This window comes from Alligator mississippiensis, chromosome 5 (genome assembly GCF_030867095.1).
Source record: "Alligator mississippiensis isolate rAllMis1 chromosome 5, rAllMis1, whole genome shotgun sequence".
In the NCBI taxonomy this organism is placed as follows: Eukaryota; Metazoa; Chordata; order Crocodylia; family Alligatoridae; genus Alligator; species Alligator mississippiensis.
The window spans coordinates 93,294,752-93,308,328 of NC_081828.1; positions in this window are offsets into that span (position 1 = coordinate 93,294,752).

Sequence of the window (13,577 nt, forward strand, 5' to 3'; positions counted from 1 at the left end):
GGTTCAATAAATACAGATTTACCTGAATGAAAAAAACAACCAACTTTAATCATAGAGCAGTAGGCCGCTTCTGCAAACCTCTGCAGATTGTCTCTAACTAGGGAGCATCTTTATGTTACAATTTCTATCAGTGCATTTTCCCTCTTAACAACAAGTACAAAAAAACCCAACAACACCCATATAACAGAGGAAAGGTTATGAGCACGTCACCCAGGAGTGAGTCTTTACCACTCACACCCCTATTCCCCCTTTTCTAAAGCTTTTAAGCAAGTCTCTATAAGCCTTTCAAGTTTTACTTTCTTCTTAGATGAACAAAGTGTCAGATTCAATTTCTTATTTGTTTTTATTGGGAAGCTTTTACTGCAAGTCTTGATAGATTTTAGTCCTTAGAGTGGAATCTAACTAACTTGCACCCTTGGCAGCTGTGCTTCTCCACATAGCACAAAGTACATTAGCCACAGACTGCTAAGGCTGGTTTCCTCTTTTGGTATTATGATATTTGCATGTGTGTCCATAGCTGCATCTCTTCCAATAAGGACATGGTTGCTTCTTGTGTTCTGGAACAATTTTTTTTTAAAGACTATCCAGATTTGGGCCATAGCAACCAAGAGAATCATCAGAAGATATGCATGTTGTGTCTTTTTGTACTGCAAACACACCATTAACTAGATTCAGTTTTTCACAAGCTGCTAGGCTAGGGGTAGGCAATTTTTTCGGGTGGAGGGCCGCTTTAGTAGACTCACTTTCAGTGTAAATCTTAGTTTTCCTTATTCTTTCTCTGGTAGATTATTAACCTAAGCTCATGTCCAATTTAAATGAAATCATTGTTTCCTTCACTTCCACTGGCAAAATCCAGTGGGTTGATTTTGCTTGATTCAACCATATCTAGAAAAAAAATCTCCTCTTATAGTGTATATTCAACCATGTGGTTTGTGTGTTTGGGATCTGCAGCACCTGGCAAAACAGTTCCTTCTCTAAGAGTTAAAACATAGGTTTCCAAATGCAGGACAACATTTTGGGCCATGCTGCCTTCCACATTTGTTGCATGTGAACCCCTTCCCTTAGCAGGATCCATACCAATAGAAAATTCCACCCAGCGAGGAGGCTTCCTCTTTTAAGCCTACCTCATGGACAACCCCTTTTGGTATAGTCAGCTTTGAAGCTTGGGCCCTCACAATTTTTGCTGGTCTGCATATTTGTACAGGTTTTTTTAGGGATAAGGCTCCCTCATGCAATAGCTTGCCTTGCAATGCCACAAAAAATTCTATTTCTAATCAGAGATTCTGTCACATTCCCAAAGGCACAGTTCTTACTCAGTCTCTTTAGTTCAGTCACGTATTAATCTCTACTTCCTCTGCACATAAAAAAAAACTGTCTCTTTTAAGAGTCTCATTCTTTCTGACGTGCAGTGCTCCTCAAATTTTGGACATTATAACACTGTCAGCTGCTTACAAGTGCTGCTACAGGGTACCTGCCTCTAGAGGCCTACTAGTGCCTACAGCCTCCAATCTCTCCCCTATTTAGTAGTCTCACCTGCCAGGTCCTGATGTCAATATTATTAGGCAAAACTGCAAAGAATGCAAGGCACACTTTTGAAGAGGCAGGCCCTGTCTGGTCTGAGGCTCCCCCCAGCCCCATCTAAATTTTACTCTCACTGAGGCCTCTAGCTCAGGGCCTACTGTTCAGGGCAGCAAGCCCTGGCTTAGCTTTGGCGATACCCCATGACTTAATATTCCAGACCCCACAATATCTGCTATATAGGCAGCTAGGGGCCTTCATCCTGTTTTTCCCTTGCCAGCCTCCTGACTTATAGTCCAGGCAAACTCAGCTTCATTCAGACACAGAACATACTCTAGATCTTATCCTCCGGCCACTCAGCAGAATTTCAAGTTCAGGGTGTCCACATCACCTGCTTTCCATGGCCTCTGCCTCCCCTATAGCCACAATCCAAACAAAAACCTCAAAATACAAGCATCATTCCTGGCTCAAAGGAACGTCCCACAGGGATGACAAAGTTGAACAGTTATAAACTCCTGCAAGACCATTTCAGGCTGGACATAAGGAAGAATTTCTTCATTGTCCGAGCCCCCATGGTCTGGAATAGCCTGCCACCGGAGGTGGTTCAAGCACCTACATTGAACACCTTCAAGAGAAATTTGGATGTTTATCTTGCTGGGATCCCATTACCCCAGCTGACTTCCTGCCCCTCGGGCACGGGGCTGGACTCGATGATCTTCTGAAGTCCCTTCCAGCCCTAATGTCTATGAAATCTATGAAATCTATGGGGTTCACAACATCCCTTGGTGGTGGGCTGCAAGTAGATGGGAAAACAAAACAGAACGTGCTTGGGATATTTAGCTGGCTTCCTATTCAGGTCCCCGGCTTCTCTTCACTCGGGGCTTCTGATTTAATCATGGAAAAATGTGCATTTGGAATTTTTTTATATATATATATATCCAAAAATGGGATTTTTTTAAATCAGAGAAAACCAGGATCCCTGGTCATCAGCCTCTGCCTGCCTGCCACTAGGGCTAGTGGCTATCTTGCTTCAGGCTCACCTGCCTGAGTTTGCCTGTGGAAACACCACCAGGGCACAGACAGAAAATACACAGAGACGAAGTGGAAGGAAGTGAGTGGGACGGGGGAGGGAATAAGAACCACAGAACAAGGAAACCAGGAGAAGATCACAACCAGGGAAAGGATGTACCAGCAGACACACAAAAGGTGAGAGAGGAAAAGGTGAAAGGAGGAGGGAGAAAGGACCAGGTACCCCTGGATCCCCTTACCATTCTAGTAATGGGGTAGGGGCCCTATTACAGACACTTAATTGCATCATTTGATCCTCTTTACAGGTAAAGCTGTTATAAACAGCCAGGGCTTCCTCCGCCACAATACGTAAGAAGATAGTTTATTTGACTTTTATCATTTTTATATTCTGCCCAGGGCTGCTATCTACCACTCAAACCTTTCTCTGAATACCCATAAATCCTCTGCTATACTGCCCAAGAGTGGAAGGGCAGATAGAGGTTGCAAAATTTCCTTGACCAACTGTCCTTAGACTCTTAACTGTGCAGACAGATCACTCTCTTCTTCCATGTGGCTGTGTTGCTCCACTTGCTCTCAGTTTCTAACTTCTTTTTCAGTTCGGAATTCACATTTTTTCAAGTTCTTTCTCATTTGCCACTCTTGCCAACATGAAATGATCATCAGCTTCAATAAATACAGGCATACAAGGAATCAGAAGAACAACACATGTTAAATATGGAGTAGTAGGCAGCTTCTACAGACCTCCACAATCTGTCTGTAACTAACTAGCTATTTAACTGAGGGACCACATCTCAATTACTAACTTGTTTGGTGTCCTTAGAGGGGGAGCATCTTTAAATTAAAACTTCTATTCATAGATTCATAGATGTTAGGGTCGGAAAGGACCTCAATAGATAGTCAAGTCTGACCCCCTGCATAGGCAGGAAAGAGTGCTGGGTTTAGATGACCCCAGCTAGATGCCTATCTAACCTCCTCTTGAAGACCCCCAGGGTAGGGGAGAGCACCACCTCCCCTTGGGAGCCCATTCCAGACTTTGGCCACTCTAACTGTGAAGAAGTTCTTCCTAATGTCTAGTCTAAATCCGCTCTCTGCTAGGTTATGGCCATTATTTCTTGTAACCCCCAGGGGTGCCTTGGAGGGTAAAGCCTCACCAATTCCCTTTTATGCCCCCATAATGAACTTATAGGCAGCCACAAGGTTGCCTCTCAACCTTCTCTTGCGGAGGCTGAAGAGGTCCAGGTGCCCTAGTCTCTCCTCACAGGGCTTGGCCTGCAAGCCCCTAACCATACGAGAGGCCCTTCTTTGGACCCTCTCCAGGTTATCCACATCCCTCTTGAAGTGCGGTGCCCAAAATTGCATGCAGTACTCCAACTGCGGTCTGACCAGTGCCTGATAGAGGGGAAGTATCACCTCCTTGGTTCTGTTCGTCATGCATTTGCTGATGCACGATAAAGTGCCATTAGCTTTTCTGATGACTTCGTCACACTGACGACTTATGTTTATCTTGGAGTCCATTAGGAGTCCATTAGGACTCCAAGATCCCTTTCCACTTCTGTGCCACCAAGCAGGTCATTCCCTAGGCTGTAGGTGTGCTGGACATTTTTCCTCCCTAGGTGCAGCACTTTGCATTTCTCCTTGTTGAACTGCATTCTGTTGTTTTCTGCACATATGTCCAACCTGTCCAGGTCTGCTTGTAGTTGTTCCCTGCCCTCCGGTGTGTCCACTTCTCCCCACAGTTTTGTGTCGTCTGCAAACTTGGACGGAGTACACTTCACTCCCTCGTCCAAGTCGCTGATGAAGACATTGAAGAGTATCAGTCCAAGGACCGAGCCCTGCGGGACCCTACTGCCCACACCCTTCCAGGTCGATACCGACCCATCCACTACGACTCTCTGGGTACGACCCTCTAGCCAATTCGCCACCCACCGGACTGTGTAGTCATCCAAGTCACAGCCTCTTAACTTGTTCACCAGTATGGGGTGGGATACCGTATCGAAGGCCTTCCTAAAGTCTAAGTAAACGATGTCAACCCCTACTCCTGTGTCCAGGTATTTTGTAACCTGGTCATAAAAAGAGACTAGATTAGTCAGGCATGATCCACCTGCTACAACCCCGTGCTGGTTTCCCCTCAGCATAATTTTTCCTGCTGGGCTCTCGCAAATGTGAGCCTTGTAATTTTTTTAAAGAATTTGCCAAGGATGGAGGTGAGACTGACTGGCCTATAATGCACCCCAAACCATTTGGAATGTTCCAATCATAAGCTGAAACTTTACTGAAGTAAATAATAAGTAGCTGTGAAAGAAAATTAAGTGACAGCCAACATGTCAATATGGTGCTGCATCAGATTATTAAATATCATGCTTACTACCAATCAGGTAATGTCTATAATAATAATTAACCCCATAGCCTATTCCTTTGGTGCTTTATGTAAAGTGAAAAACCCAGATGGCTTAAGCCAATCCACAGTTCGGGACAACTCCAACAAACAAACAAACAACTTGGACATTTTAGGAATCCTAGCTGCAATTCACAAGCAAGAAACCCCACTGAAAAGAAAACTATCCAGTTAGAAAAAGAAAGACTGAGAAAAGAAGAAATGCCTTGGGCTGGAATGCTGTTGGATGCCAAGACCAGGCTTGTGCTCTTCATGGTTGGGGCTGATGATAGGTCACATGACCCTCCCCAGTAATTTTTCAATGGACTCCTGTATAGTCAAACTTGTTTGATAATATTTTGGGGATCAGTGTTTATATACGCTCCCCCACCCCACCCATGAGCCAGAAAAATACATTCCTGGTCCTAGGGGCACCACAAAATAAATAATAAAAAAGAGGAACTGCTGGATTGCTAATAAAGAGTTTCATGTAGTTGATAACATTTACTTTCTGCCTAGTAACTCTTGCTTCTAGTTTTCTCCTTAATCAAATGACTCAAGATGGACAGGGTTGTAAAATGTTTATCAGTTGGATGGATTGGATGAATACTGTAAAAAAAAAGATCACTTTCTCAAAGTAATATTTTATCTTCTGCCTACTAACTCACTGAACTAGCACCTTTAACAGTTTCTTCCTTCCTCCCTTCCTTAAGAAAAATCTCCAATTCAATTGACTGGTTCTCAAAGATCATGAACTTAAAGATAATCTCATTTTTCTCAATGTCATAAAATAAAAATTTCCAGAAAACTGAAGATCCTGTTTTGCTCAGCTCTATTCACAGAGCACTTGGATTGTCTGTTATTTTTTTTCCATCTGTGGCAGGTTCACACCCCATGGGGTGGCCATGATTCCCCCTGGTGGCCAAGTGACTCCTGCCCAGCTCAGTCCAGTTTTTACTAGAAGCTGAATAAGGGACACTGCTCATGGGATCTGAGTGCACCTGAGTGGGTGCATGAACATGAGATGCTACATCACTGTAGTGACAAGCTATGGCAATATAGCTCATCACTATGGTGAAATAGTGTCGGCAGGCACTAACCATGTCACTGCTGCTACTGCTCAGTAGCAACGAGCTACTGCACTGCGCAGCAGTGTCAGAAACCACCCGATTCAGACTCGCATGATAGGGTAACATCGAAGCATCCTGTGGATCTGCCCTGACTGATTTTGTACATGCCAATGAAAGCAGGTGTGCATCCATTTTGCAAGTGCAAGCAGTTAATAGAAAGCTGCTCAATATCTAAATCCTTGCATGAAAAACTGCTGAGCACTTATCTTTGCAGACAGACTACCTGCAAAACTGATCTTGCAAAGTAAAAGTAATGGTTGATGCTTCTATCCTTTCACATTTATCAGGTCTCTGATTTTAAGAAAAATGTTAAAAATGTTACTACCTCTTAGATACTTATGCTGAAGCACCCGTGGCTCCCCAGTCATGGTCCCACAGAGGCCGGGGGTTCTGGAAATGTCTTTCACAACTGGCAGTCCAGGCAAAGTAAAGGTTTGTGGCAAGTAGAATTACTGGCCAGTTCCTCACTGCTGGTGGTATAGCAAGGCTGCTAGTGGGCTCCTTAATAGTTTTTCAGTTGACAGATGTGTTTTGACCTGTGTTATGATGGGCAATGCCAAGACCTCTGGCAGATAGCTGCTTGATGGAAGCCTTAAAAGTCCCAGATGGCAGATGATTTGGTTGCAGGAAGGTTCCTTGGCAGCTAGTATCGAGTTTCAGTGACTTTTCCTTTTTCTCCTGTATTATACAAAACAGAATGTATTCAGAAGCCAGCCAGCTTCTTAGCCTGTCCTAAAACCAGCCATTTGGGACAACTAGGAAACAAGATAAAATGAGAATCTGGATTAGAGCATTAGATCTGGATTAAAGTACTTTAGTCTGGATTAAAGTACTCTGTCATTCATCCATTCATCCAGTGAAACCTCTGGAATTACCTAAAGGAAACAGGCAGTTTGGACATGGATTTCAATGACAGCAGAAGTAAGGTACATAAGGTTTAACTTCCCTGAAACCTTTTCAAATAGAGATATATAATATAACAGCATTCCATTTTTCTGTGTTCATTTCCACTAAAACTTTCTTCTGTGGCCTCATCCAATTATATCACTAGTTACTAGGGGTTCCCTGAGGTCATTAATTTAAGAGAAAGCTTTGAGGGGAATTGGGTTTTTACACTGTGGGGGGGTAGTAATCTAAAGCAGAACTGTGGATAGGTAGAAAAGAGCTGTGCAGCTGCCAGCTCTAACTGGGTTATTTGTCCATCATTCTCATGGTGTTCCAGAACATGATGCCCCGGTAATAAAACATAACAGTGCTATAACACAGACATATAGTTTGTGCCCAGACACAGAGTTTGTGCATATTTCAGATCAGGAAAAAAACTCATAGGTCATCTTTGGGTTGGTTTTTTGTTTGTTTGTTTACTCCTTAGGCTTAGAAATATTTTTTTCCTTGTATTCAGGAAATAATACATCAGCCTTTGTTACATTCCTATCTAGTGCTCTACCTTGGCAAGTCTGTCAGTATACTAACTCAGCTCCCCAGTCCTCAAACTCAAAGCCTTTTACTGTACTCTGCAGACAGCTTGTGCTTTCTTCTCTGAAAATCACTTCTCTGCCAGGAAGCAACAAGCAAATTGCAACAGGAACAAGCTGTCCCAGCACTAAAGTTTTATTACAATGTAATGAAATTCCATCACCAGGCAAAAAAAAAAAAAAAAAGACTTAGCACCAATCTGAAAGCAGTTTAAGCCCCATGCATCATTTGAGTCCCTTGCTGAGAGATTAAATGTAAAAGAAGGGCAATCAAAATAAATTCAGGTCCCTGCCCTAGTAAAACTGGAAGGAGTTACATGAGCTGGTCCTTCCTGGAAAACGAATACAGTATCAGTCAGAGGTGTGAAAAGCCACAGTGCCCTCATATGTCCCCTGCCATCTATGTAAATGAGCAAGAAATTAATAACATAATTTACTTCTTAAAAAATGGACTTTCACCTCTTAAACAGACCTCATTTTATTTATTCCTATCAATGCTCCAACCACAACAAAGGAAGAAGCCAAGAATCCTGTTAGGAACACAAAAGAAGAGAAAATCATAACATATGTAGTGTTCTCCCTGCACTCACAAAGAGTGAATAGATGTATCAGAATAGTTACTTAAGCAAAGTATCTAGATCTTGGCTCAGAAAGATGAATATATTATGTTTGAGGTTGAACTAGAGGACACTGGGTGCGTCTACATGTCGCCCTATGGCAACATAGCGATATGCTACCTCGCCATCCAGTGTGCTATGGTGACATAGTGATTGCATGGGTCCACACATGATCACCAGCTACATCACCATAGCAGCGTGCTCCAACATAGCAGTGAAATCTAACCATGCGCCACGCACACAGTGAAAAAACGCCCATATTGCGTCGTGCTTTAGTACTTCCACAAGGAAGTTCTAAACACAGCTCTGTAACAACATCACCATACGGTGACATGTAGATGCGCCCACTGTGCAACTCTTCCTACACCTCATAAGAGAGGTTTATACCCATTCTTATATATCACCATTGGCTGTACAATTCTGGGATACCCTGAGCTACTAGGCCCCTACGACCTTGGTCTGGACAATGTACCTTTTTTCTTCCAGGTATGGGCAACATCTGCGTATCAAATTGCAGTGTAGAATACCTGCTGTTAACTGGATATGGAGCATTTCTCTACATGGAAGAACACATTTTCTGTATGAGATGGGTCTTTCGGCTCCTCACATGTAGATCCAGCACTTTGTGCTTCTTTGTGAGAGACTCATAGGCTCCTACAACTGAAGATCAGGGGCACTAGACAGTGTGGCAGCTTCACCTGGTAAAAGCAGAGGATTTGCTTTTCAGTCTCACCTATGCATGACTTAATCTAGACCCACTGAAATGTGACATGTAAATAAGAAAAGAGACATGATAATTGCCTGCACTGCAGAAAAATGAGAAATGTCAGGGAATATAGAAAATAAGATTTTATTTAAAATTTGTTTCTTGGAAGGGCAATCTCATTTCACAGGGAAAGAAAATATAAAGATAAAAAAGTATTGTTTTGAAAGCTTGGTTCTTTATTCCCCAGTCAACAGACAGCGTTGATTGACTTCTTAAGATTTTTGAGTCCCCAGAATTTCTCTCTCAAAACTTTCCAGAGTCATGTATATGTGACTGATTAAAGGAAGGATACATTTTCCCTTTAGGGCCAGATCAACACTAGATAATAGTGCTGCTTGGCTGTCTGCCTATGCTGGGGGAACATCCAGAGTGCGCTGGCGTGGCCACACCCTCCTTTCTGACTACTCAACAGGAACATAAGCTGGGGACTTTTAAAAAAATCTTGAAGGAGGTAAAATCCCCTCTTCTCCACCCCCCTCACCCGCCACTGCCACTGTCTCTGCTGTTCCAGGGGCAAGGAGAGCTCCACCCTTGTGGGGATGTGTGGGGACTGGGCTCAGCCCAGGACAGTGGCTGCAGTGATGGCAGCAGCTGAGTTTCTCCTCCCTGAACCTTCCTCTAGGCATTCTCCACATGCCTGGGAGTAGGTCTGGGAGGGGGGAACCTGCCTTCCTGCTGCTGCCGCTGCCACTATCCGGGGCTGAGCCCAGCCTACATGCAGTTCAGCTTAAGTGGCTCTGGAGGTCCCCTCAAGCCCTGAGACAGCAGGGACAGCAGTAGATGGGGGAGAAGGAGGAAATGGGAAGGGAAGGGTATGTGCTTGTGAGCAGGGAGAGGAAGGGTAGAAAATTACCCGTTTTGGGGACTTAAAATATCCCTGAGTGCTGCTCCCGTGATACAGTCTGCCTGCCCTGGTGTGGAGGGGGAAGAGGTTGGGAGTGGGGGGTGCATTCACCCCTGCAGCAGCAGTCACTCCTCCTGCCCTTTCTAAAATCCTGAATCTACTTTGTTGTATGCCCAAGGGGTTCCATCTAGCTTTGTCCATTGTATGGAAGAACCATGACTGAAACACACCAAATATGCATGGAAAGCAAATTTTGGATTCACAATTACAAGCATTTACAGTGCAAACTTGATTCTAACAATTAAGCTCATCTGAGTAATGAAGGAAACCTGTTATATAACCTATGTATGCATTCAAAATAGTTTGAATTGGGGCTATCTCATGGATTCTCCCGCAACAACATATAGGCCAAGGATATTACATTTAAGTATGAAAAGGGATCAAATTCAAGAACAGTGCAATGTTTGTGACAATTCAAGAGTAGAAACAGAGGTGAAATCCACTGAATGCATTATTTGCCACAGATTTGTTTTATCAAGCCTTACTCCTGACATAAATTAGATACATATCAAACTTAATTTAATTGCCCACAAAAGGCTCACAATATGGAGGACAAAAAGGACAATGGGCATCCATCAAACATTAATTTAATTGCTTACAATAGGCAGGACAAACAGTCCCTATCCCTCGTCCCCCTGGCAACCATAATTCATATTTCTACAGTGGTCCAAGGTCAGTAAACTAAGGCTCTGGCTATTTCCCAGATAAGGCAACCTTTGTGTCTAGGAACCCTTCACTGATAGGCTAAGTACAGATGTTGACAAAGCTCAAGGCAGAAATCGATCAATCTTATGCGGGTCTCTGTAAGCAGCATAGGTTAATTCAGGAGTGAACAGAGCCTTTTGGTAGGAGGAGGGGGCAAAAGGGCTACCTGCACTGGCCGATGCCAGCAGGTTGGAGGTGGTCCTAGTGGCACTCCTGGGGCTGCTGGAGACTACTAAGTGAAGCCAAGCACAACCAAGTAGCTGGACCACCTCTGATTAGCTACTGGGCATAGTCAAACATCCCTCTCCTCCCCCTTCCCTGTCATCATCAGCCACAGGCATCTGTTAACTGCACTCAGGCAACTGAAGCAACCATGCTCTTTCATCCCTTACAGTCTGGTCATGCTTCCTGAGGCTGTGCCTGCTCATGTGGACATGAAAATTCCTGGGTGGGCTCCTGCACACCCACACAGGGTTCCCCATGCCCCCTGTGAGTACAACCAGGCTGCAGGGTATGGCTGAGCACTTCTCCCCCATCACAGCCACAGGTATCTCTCTCTGCAAGAGCCCAGGGGTGGGCCTGGCTGGGTGTTCAGCCAGAGCAGACAAGCACAGGGTGAGTGCTAGCATGGCTCCCTGCAAGGGGAGGCTAGCAGGGCTGCAAAGGCACATGGGATGCCAGTGGGCAGTGACCTAACTTGAATCAGTAAGGGATCTGGCACAGAAGTTCAATGCTCTGGTCTAACCAAATCAATTAAGTTAGAGTGCACATCAGTCCAGGTCTATCTTAGATTGAATTCTGCCATTTTCAAACCAGTCTCTGTGCACTGAACTTCTGTACTGTTATAGGTTTACACCAGTTTCTGAGCACTTATACCAATAAAAGTGAAATGTCTGTACCTGGCCATAATGCTTAGCTTTCAGTTCTCAAATATGCTGTTGGAAATTAATCACATGTACCACATCTGCTGCTTTAACACTGAATAGGTAAACAGGTGGTTCCTCAAGTATCTAGGTCCCAAAGTATACAGATTTTGCTGTGGTGTTAGAATTAGAGTGTTATTCACAAGTTATCCCTGCCTTCATAAGAACACCACATGAGTGGCTGGCTCTGAGAAAAACCAGCATGGATTTTACAGAGGCCACAGATGCTTGATCTATGTATATGGAAGGCCTGAAAATACCATTCTTTGAGAGCATGGCTGAGACATATTGCTTGAGCTGAGGGGGCAAGCTAAACCTCTTCTGTGGAAAAATACAGGGTACCAGGGCTTAGAATTTGGCAGCATGTCTTCAGGAAGCTAGTTCTGCCCAATTGTCAATGATTTTCAATACACTGTAAGTTTAAAAGTTTGACTCAAGCCTTCAATATTATTGGGTTAGCACTGACCTCAGGACAATCTGTGAAAGGAAGAAGCAGCATGAAAACAGCATAAAAGTGGAGCAAGGATCACATGAGCATGCAGGTGAGCAAACAGAAAAAAGAATATAGGGACAGTGATATATAAGTGCCAGGAAAGGTGTGAGAGGAAGATTCTGATGAAAAAAGAGGTACAGTATATGAACAGTATGTAGGACACTACTTGTGCTAGACTACCAAAGCTTTAGGGGTTTCTTTTGGTCCTACTACCCAGGTAGAATGTTCCATTATGGTAGGGAAAGATTTTATTTTATAAAAGTAAGAGGGATTCTGGTCTTCTCTGATTTTAAAAAGTCCTCAATTTTCAGTTTAAAAAAAGTAACCCCAAATCCACATTTTTCTGTGATTAAAATGAAAGACCACTAATTATAGATATATACATAGGGGTGTTTCATTTTAATCAAGGAAAAATGTGGATTTTGGCTTACTTTTTTAAAACTGAAAATTGGGGATTTTTTTAATTCAGAGAAGACCAGGTTCCCATCAATCAGACCCTTAGCTGAGGTAACTCACCATGATTCCATTGAAGTTACTCCCAAAGGATCTAGACTATTGGGTTCACACTGTCAGAATAAAGAGTTTATGACATTCTCCTACTCCTGCAAAGAAAGAAATAATTTCCAAAATTTACAAACCTTATACAGTATCAGCTTCATGTTCACTAGAATTGTTCCCTCTGCTTAAAATTAGATATAGTATCTCTGTTTATTTCCTAACATTATCTTGGGAACTTCCCACTTACTGAATGTTTCTCTTTAGACAAAAAGCAAAGAGAATGGTCTGCAAATTTGTTGTTATTTTTGAAGTAGGCAAACCTACAGGTAAGATTGTTTTCCAGGAATATAAATATACACAACAGGATAAAAGCACATGAGAATAAGGAATTAATTGCTTACTGTAGAGTTTACTAATCCTCTATCTATTCATCTCTACTTTCTATCTATATAAACCTGCATGCCTTCAACCCTGAATCTCTAACCTCTATGTCTATCCATTCACACATCATTCCTATTTCCCATCCAACTGTATTGTTCACTAATTCCCTACCTACCCTTTATCTCTAGCCTCTAGTATTATTTAAGGGATAACTCCATGTGTCCAACTCCCCTTTCTTCTAAATCCTGTTTGAAACTAACCAGGCTATTTAAGAATTACTAAACCCAGCAAGCAACACAAAACTGGATGTAGCTGACATCACCATTCAAAGTATATAACAGCCCAGAGAGCTACTTCTGTTTTCTTTTCCTTTCGATAGTCTGCCCAGATGGCAGAATAGACTGGCCAGTGGAAAATAAATAAGCATAAGATACACAATGTGTCCTTTGCCCTTCCACTTCTTCCCCCGGAAGACTTCCTGTCCCCTGTCACCTGCACTCCCCATCCCCAGCTCCTCACAGCCTTTGCCCCTTCTCCCCACCTACTTCCTTGCTGGGCCATGGAGCAGCATTGGTGCTCCTGATTGGCTAGGCAGGGGATAGTACTTCCATGTGTTCGGTGCCTGGGAGGGAATCCAGTCTGAGCCAGAGCAGCATTGTACCTGACAGTAAGTGGAAGTAGAGGGGAGGGGGACAGAGGGAGCAGAAGCTGCAAAGAGCAAGCAGGGGCAGGGGCAGGGGGAGAGGGGCAGGACACTGCTGTGA